The 8,149-nt window shown below is 41.8% G+C and overlaps 1 long non-coding RNA gene across 1 annotated transcript; it reads right to left on the bottom strand.

Annotated features, from left to right (window-relative positions):
• Positions 1-4,014: 4,014 nt before the first annotated feature.
• LOC134448678 (uncharacterized) lies at positions 4,015-5,634 on the bottom strand. Its single transcript, XR_010034822.1, has 2 exons — positions 5,325-5,634; positions 4,015-4,501 (listed from the first exon to the last, which is right to left on the bottom strand). It is a non-coding gene; the product is annotated as an uncharacterized LOC134448678 (long non-coding RNA).
• Between the last annotated feature and the right edge of the window lie 2,515 nt (positions 5,635-8,149).

Below are 8,149 nucleotides of genomic sequence, written 5' to 3'. Positions count from 1 at the left end.
GAGGGGTCTTTGGTGTGGTGAGTGTAAAATGCTGGACTGTGCTCATAAAAAGGTGTTATTTCATACTAGTGCATTCAGTGTGTTGGTGCAATGACTTTGCATGATGAATTGAAACTATTATAGCTGCAAAAGGTAGACCGACATATTGAACCCAATGGGTTAGGAATGGGGTGGCAGTTAAGTTCATATGAGTCAAGGCAGACTGGCAAATGCTTTTGGTAATATAGTGCATCGGATCTTTAGATATGCAATTTCAGTCTTAACAGCCCATGTCACATTCCTCCGTACAGTAAAGTAAAGTAGGCTACTGTAGTTTTCAATTGATCTCAAATGAAGTTAATGGTCATTGACAATTTTAGAAGCAGTGTTACAACCACAGCTAATGCGACCCTTGTGAACCCTTGTGTTTTTCTTATGAGTCATGTACTGTCCAAGAAACATGTTGTACCATAAATGAATGTACCAACTTCACACACGCTTGCGCCACCTTGACATCTGCTTTTCAAAGCATCAATGATGCTTAAGCAGTATACATTACAGGCAGGGAGAACAAAAAGTGTGCCGGTCATGGCTGACTGGCGGCTGAGAGGCTGAGTCATGATAAGCCATTGACCATCTGCTCTTGTCCACTCACACAGACACAAGAGCAGACATCCATTTCCAGTTATTGGATTCGTTCAAGTGAGATTTCCCTCTGATTGCCTTTTGGGCTATTTTCAGCTCTGCCTGTTTCATGGCCATTCTGTGTGTGTGTGTGTGTGTGTGTGTGTGTGTGTGTGTGTGTGTGTGTGTGTGTGTGTGTGTGTGTGTGTGTGTGTGTGTGTGTGTGTGTGTGTGTGTGTGTGTGTGTGTGGGTGTGTGGGTGTGTGGGTGTGTGGGTGTACGTGCATATGTGCATGTGCACGTGTGTGTATGTGTCCGTGTCTCCACGTGTGTGTGCATATGTGTGTGTGTGCATGGTTTGTGTAATGTGTGTGCGCGTGTGTGTGTGTGCACATCTGCGCCAGCGTACACATATCCGTGAGAGTATGCATGAATATAAAAGTGTGTGTGTGTGTGTTAAGAGGAGCTCTAGTGAGAATGCAGTGTGGGGCATACAGTATGCGAGCTTTTAAATGTATGGGGGAATCCTCCCCCTTATGACATTAGCAAATCCTAATGTGTCACGAAAGTCATGTGAAAAGCTTCAGGAAAAACACAGTTTCCCCTCACACACACACACATACATAGTCACCTGAAATAAACCCTTTATCCATTCTTCCCAGGAAGGCTCAATCTGACTGAATTTTGTCTTTGTGAGCCAATATGTTGATGCATAACCTTTACTAAATGTAGCCTATTTTATTTTGGAGTCAACAAACCCTGTGATTTGATGATTTGATATGACCAAATGTAGCAAATCAATTGATCACCATTGGACGCTTTTACACGCCTCAATTTGAACAGGGGCGTTGAATATAACCGAAGGTTCAAAGTGACGAATACATTAGTGGTATTAACAGTAATCGATTCAGCAACAATGCATCACTCTCTCTCTCTCTCTCTCTCTCTCTCTCTCTCTCTCTCTCACACACACACACACACACACATACAGAACCTATACTTTGGTCATGAGCAAAGTGAGACCTCTGGTCCTGCTGCGGCCCATGATGATGGTGGAGTGTGTGTGTGGGGGGAGACGGGGACGAGGGGAGAGGACTAGAGATATGGATAAGCTGAACTAGGTAAAAAAAGAATAGGGGAAAGCATTTGGGGGGGGGGACTGAGCAGGAGAGAAGAGAGAGGGAGCAGAGCATAGAGGTGTGAAGAGCAGAGCATGAGAGGCAAGGGGGCATGCACACACACACACACACACCACTCTCACTAAAATGTGATGGTAGAGCGGAAAGGAAAGGGAAGCAAGAGGAGGATGCTACATAACCAGAGAAGAGGTGAAGAGAGAGGAAGGGGCAGCAAGACAAAAATGAAAACACATCCCACTTATGAACGTGCTAATTTCATTGAAAATCAGTTACAATTCCATGTTACTTCATGTTACATTTTCATGTTTCAGTTACATTTTCAAAAGAAATCCAGGTCATGATCAATGGATCTGTTGCGCAAATGTAGACTACATTTGTTTTAAAGGTTTAATTGTAGTTTTATTATATTTCATAAAGTTGCCCACCCCCTATAAAACCTGCTATTCTAAGCACAGCTCAATTGGGTAAAAATGAAAAATTCACTGGAATTCAATAATCTCGCCATTACATGGCAGAAGACATTGACTTATAGAACTGCAAACAGTTCAGAACAATATTTATGATCATTTTCTGATTACTCAATATGTCTCCCATATTTTCGTCACCACCGTCATGCATAAGGTCATTTACATTATTGGGGACCCCCAACTCAACCCCTCAGCTCTACTATGCTTCACCATCACTGAAGCTCCTGTAAGTTTATTATTTTCTCTTCAATTTGATAATTGGTTTGGACACTGCAATGGTCACAACCATAACATGTCACCACCGTCAGTTTTGTATAATATTATTATATTAGATCAATGTTAATTAATGTGTACCTTTTGAAAAGAGGTATGAAGTATGTAAAAAACAGAGGGAGAACAAAATGGCTTATGTGAACAAACTATGCACATTATTTAAAAGAACAGTTTTTGTCACCTCCGTCAGAAATCACCACCGTCAGGTTTTGTGTCTGATGGTGGTGACAAAAAAGCCTCCAAAATGCGCCTCAGTGGAGGATACAGTTTAATTTTAGATCACAATGAATACTTGTCCCATAATTTTTCATTAACAGGCAAAATTCAGTCAGTGTGGAACAAGCTATCTCTCATCACTGTCAGATTGGTGTCACCAAAGTCACCGACATCAATGGGAGTTTCACATGATTTTGACACATTTAAAGAATATGCTTACATTATGTATCTACAATGCTGATGAATTATTAAAATAATTTGTTTTATTAAAAAACGTTTTTTTTTTTACTTTTAATTGACCTTTCCGCAAACTCCTCCCCCCCTTAGCAACGGTTGCTATGCGAGTCAAGCTTTCACGTATTCCAGGTTCTCAGCATTAGAATGAATGGCATGCGACATGTTTTCACCCCTGTCAATTTCGGCTCTGCCCATGGAAATCACAAGCAATTTGTTGAGAAACAGCAAAATATAAGATAAAAGTTGACAAAAAGGTCTGCAACAGGCTTATGAAGGCTACATCCACAACATTATATGCTGTGTTTGTAGCCACGAGACAGAGGGTAAAGCCTACAGATCCCAATGTAAGAGGCAAGCACCTAATAATTTACAAGAGCAGCCAGCAGTGCTTATGTAGGCCTAGACCTAAAGCAGGGTAAGTCACCTTTATCACACGTTGCATTGAAATGCACATGATTATCATATTTGTTGCATTAAATCCATGTGATGGTAACAGATGCCAAATGTAAACATTCCCACCTGTAGCGCTCCAGTCTATTGCTCCCACATCGTTGACTTGGCTTGTTCAACACATTTGACGTCATGCAAGTGAAAGGCAACCCTTTGGAACCCCAATCCTCCACAAGCTTCACACAGCAATGGCACAATGATACCAAAATAAAACCAGTGCCTGTCATCTGTGGTTGCTCCAAAAGCAAAGGTGTTTCTATAAGGTGTCTCTTACGGTCACTAGGAAACCAGTAAGCCTACATTAAAGTTCAGTAAATAGATAAATAAATATTTCCAGTAATCTACAAATACATTGGCTACATTGTAAACAGTGGAAGTTAGAGAGAATTTAGTTGTAGGCCTACTGCCCTCCCCCCTGGAACTTCAATGTGACAGGTGACAAACTGGCTCTCCTACAAAGGCAGACAGGAACACCTGAGCTATTTGGTGCAAACCTCCTGTGGACATCACTGTTGTTGCAGACCACACATACCCTCTTGGAGTGGCTTAAGTCATCAGGTAATTCACCATGACATGAAATGGGTTAAAGCATTTAAGCAAAAAATGAAAATACACAGGTCATGACAATATGCATGATGATGGATGGTATTTAATACACAATAACAAAATAATCAATACATAATACACAATAAATACACACAGGGCTGATGTTGACTGATTAAATATTGTGCTCACATTCTGTAAACTGATGTGGAATCTTTTGTAACCAAATACTTGTCTAAATGTCATCAGTGTCAATAACAGCTCACTACACAAAGGAAGGTCTGGTGTGCCACTGTACCTGGATTATTTAAAATGTTGAACTCATACAAGGTATTAAACTGCTCATAGCAGGTGAATCAAGCGCAGTAGCCTACTGAAATAGCCTAACATCACTTTCATGCACAGACTCTGGTTTTAATACCAAAGTAGTGTGTAAATGGAGTTTGTATCTAAGTTGTTGGAGCTGGACATCCTTTGCCTCTAGTTGTACAGTCAGCTTGGTTATCTCAGCCTTCTGAGTGGCCACCATGTCCCTCAACATCTGAAGCTCATCTCCATGATCAGTGGTGGGATCTGTAAACAACGAACAACAACAACAGGAAAAGTTAACAAACTGCATATAAATAATATCTCTCGCTCGCTCGCGCACGCGCACACACACACTCACACACACACACACCATGGTCACTGGTGTTTGAAGCACTTTGTTCCACAGTGTTAAGGTGTTCAGTGGAGTTTGAGCTCTCTCCTCGTACCCTGTAAACAATCAGTTTGACTTTCCATTACATTTTCATAGTAATGCAAGGTTGATGCATGTTAGTGTAGGGCTAAGATGTTTTGTTGATGTTTTGAGAATGATGACTGGGTACAACAATCTCTATTAATGTTGCAATGTATAACTAAATCATCTCTGATTGAAGGCACTAAAATAAAATGCACATTGTGAAGTACAGCACATCTGGGATCTTAAATCAATACTATTAATTATTATTCAATCTCAGTTCAGTTGCAATGGTTACATGAGGTGGGATTCTAACGCTAATAGCAGAATACTTTGCCCAGCATAGCTGATGCTTGTTTACTACAAGCGAACAAGTGGCATCCCACTTTAAATGCCATTGTACAAGATAAACTTTTCAACTGTACTTTGGTTGCTACTTGCATGCATGCACAATATGAACAGAACAGTCAACAGTGACAATAAACTTACGGTTAGCCTATGCTAAATGAGGCTAACCCATTCAATCCAGCTAATTTATGTGTTATTATGATCATCCACACAGTTCTAGCTGCCCAAAAATGCAAGATAGTGCTACTAAATTGTATTTGAAGTAGTGGTATCATCACGTTTTCAATGAGGTATGTGGATTTTAGCGACATTAAAATAGCTGCTTACCTTAGCTTGCATAGTGGCTTCTGTTTTCATGCTGCTGGTGGTGGGGTAGTCCACATTGTTTAGTCCACCGCAGGTGTTTCTCCATATCGGTCTTTGGTTTTGGGAAGGAATGAAATGTAACCCCTCCCTCCAACTTTTTTGTATCTCCGTTGTCGGAATTACACACGCCATACGCGCAACATTTCATTTTATCTTCCAAACTAGGGATCTCTCTCATAGACTTCCATTCATCAAAATGGCTGGCTTGACCAAGGTCCCGAGCTTAGTAACTGTTGCTATGCTATGATTGGTCAGTTACCATTTTGGGGGGTGGCCGCGGAAAGGTGAATTGTGTCTGACAATGTTGACAAAACAAGTAAGAGCCTATTTTATGAAAATAAAATATGGCGGGGTTGTTCCAATACATTGCTGCACAGCCAAGACCTTCGTCGATGATAATACGTAGGCCTACTTCTATATTTTGGATTTGAACTACTTTTTTCCTTTCAATATTAAAACCTGTTATAGCCAAAATCTCAATAATCAGTGCTATATAGCCAGACAGGCTAAAGAGAGAAAGAAAAACATGTCAGAAGTGCAACAGGTGTGTGTCGAGAGAGACAAGTGGGAAAGACGGTCAAGCAGAAAGAGAAAGAAGAAAAGGAGGAGTAGGACGTAGTGAAGACAGAGACGAGAGTTACTGGAAAGAGAGAATCAGAGGGAGTTACGAAACAGACAGGCGAAAAGAGAGAATGAGGGGTCAGAGATGAGAAAAAGTGTGATAAGGGGAAAAGAGGAAAGTAAAGAAAAAATTGTGAGAGTGTGAAGAGCAGAGAGACGGAGAGGAGTCTTGTGTGCCAAACGCAGTGATGTATGAGCGCATTAAAAGTCAGCAGTGGTGGTGGGCGTGCGGAGAGGAGAGGAGTGTAGGGGAGCAGAGCAGAGCAGAGTCAGTAACCTTGAAGCGGGGGAGCAGCCCTCCACTCCATGGCCCATTAGCCTGCCAACAGCACACAACTTTCACACCGCACTCTCAGAGCATGCTGACGGCTTGCACACACACACACACACACACACACACACACACACACACACACACACACACACACACACACACACACACACACACACACACACACACACACACACACACACCCTGAACACACAATCATATTCAAACAGGCCTGTACTGGTAATCTGGCATACAGGGCATTTCCTGGTGGGCCATCAGTCCTCAGGGACTAATGCTGTTGGGTTTGTGTGTGTGTGTGTTTCGTTAGTGACCCACAATTAGAAGGGACTGCGCAGAAATGCCAGGGCCTTTTTTTGCCTGCACATCCCTGTTCAAGCACATTCTCTCTCTCTCTCTCTCCCTCTCTCTCTCTCTCTCTCTCTCTCTCTCTCTCTCTCTCTCTCTCTCTCTCTCTCTCTCTCTCTCTCTCTTTCCCTCTCTCTGGGGTTTCTTGCCAAATTTGGTGGATACCCGCCGCGGTTTAACTTCTGCTTGGCAATAAAAGCTTGTAGAGACACACGGTTTTCACCCACTACCCACTAAGAGGGTAAAGTCTCCACTGTCAAATGAGCATAACATGTTTCAGTGGCCCCATCACAGAATGTAGGCTAGTGTGACTCTACAAAAAAAACATCAAAAAAGGGTCTAGAATGCCAATATTTTATGACAGACTGTAATTCTGTAAACACCGCCGGTATTCAATGTGTTAAATGACTTAATGTTGCATGGGTGCAACCTTACCATGTCCTCTTCCTAAGGTAGCCATCATTAACTTGTATAAATATCTTCTAATGAGTCGTAAAACAGCACTATAAAAACCCTGTAGGCCTACTTGTTAAAAGAAGGGGAAAAAATACACAGCTGCACAACCGGGAGCTCCAAAACATCTAGATGTGAGTCAGATGACTGACCTACACCACACTAGATGGCCTGCCTTAGATAAGGCCTGTCAAGAGGGCCCAGTAGATAACCTGTCCTCTGCAGCCCTGGCTCTCTTGACCCCTCTCTGAGACCTGTGTGGTATGGACACCGCACTCATCTATGAATGCACCTTGGGGGGCTGAACAGGGGAAACAAGACAACATGTCCACTGCCCTAGAGAGGCAAAGTAACTGTACACATGTCTTTGATGATTCCCAGGACATCTTAATCAAAAGAGGTTATTAGCATCTTGCTGTATACTTTTAAATATGTGCATGTGTCTTTTGACAACATGTGCACTACCCTAGAAAGGCAAAGTACTGTACACATGTACAGGGAGGATAAATCACAGCACACTGGTCTTCTTTGCTGGTAGTTGATATGTTTATACTTTTATGCGTTTCGCTGTTGCTTCATCAGGTTCACTCAGTACTGACTCTACTATTCACGTCTTTGATATTCTCATTCACCTAGGACATCTTAATTAAAAGAGGTTATAAGCGACTTTACATTTACATACATGCATGTGTCTTTTGGCCACATGTATTGAAAGCCGGGTAGGAATGAATGTGATTTACACACATTTAAAGACACATCTTTAAATGACATAGCAGTGTTTTAGTTTGTACATGTCCATCCATGGTTGCTGCGAAATATAGACATACACAGTGTTTCAACAACTACATACATACTTGTCTGTGTACCTACGATGACACCATTGAACACAATAATACTTAAAATTACAACAATTAAACAAACAAACAAAACAGAAGACATGTGTGTACACATGTGGACATAAAACCCCCAGTAAAACAATAATGTTCATGGGAGCACACGCATACAAAACTCAAACAAGGTGCTACAGCGGCGCAGTACAGAGACAACGCAAACAGATGAAGCTGTTCTGACACAC

The sequence above is a fragment of the Engraulis encrasicolus genome, chromosome 5, assembly GCF_034702125.1.
Source record: "Engraulis encrasicolus isolate BLACKSEA-1 chromosome 5, IST_EnEncr_1.0, whole genome shotgun sequence".
Taxonomy (NCBI): domain Eukaryota; kingdom Metazoa; phylum Chordata; class Actinopteri; order Clupeiformes; family Engraulidae; genus Engraulis; species Engraulis encrasicolus.
This window is presented reverse-complemented; position numbering and strand designations above follow the sequence as displayed.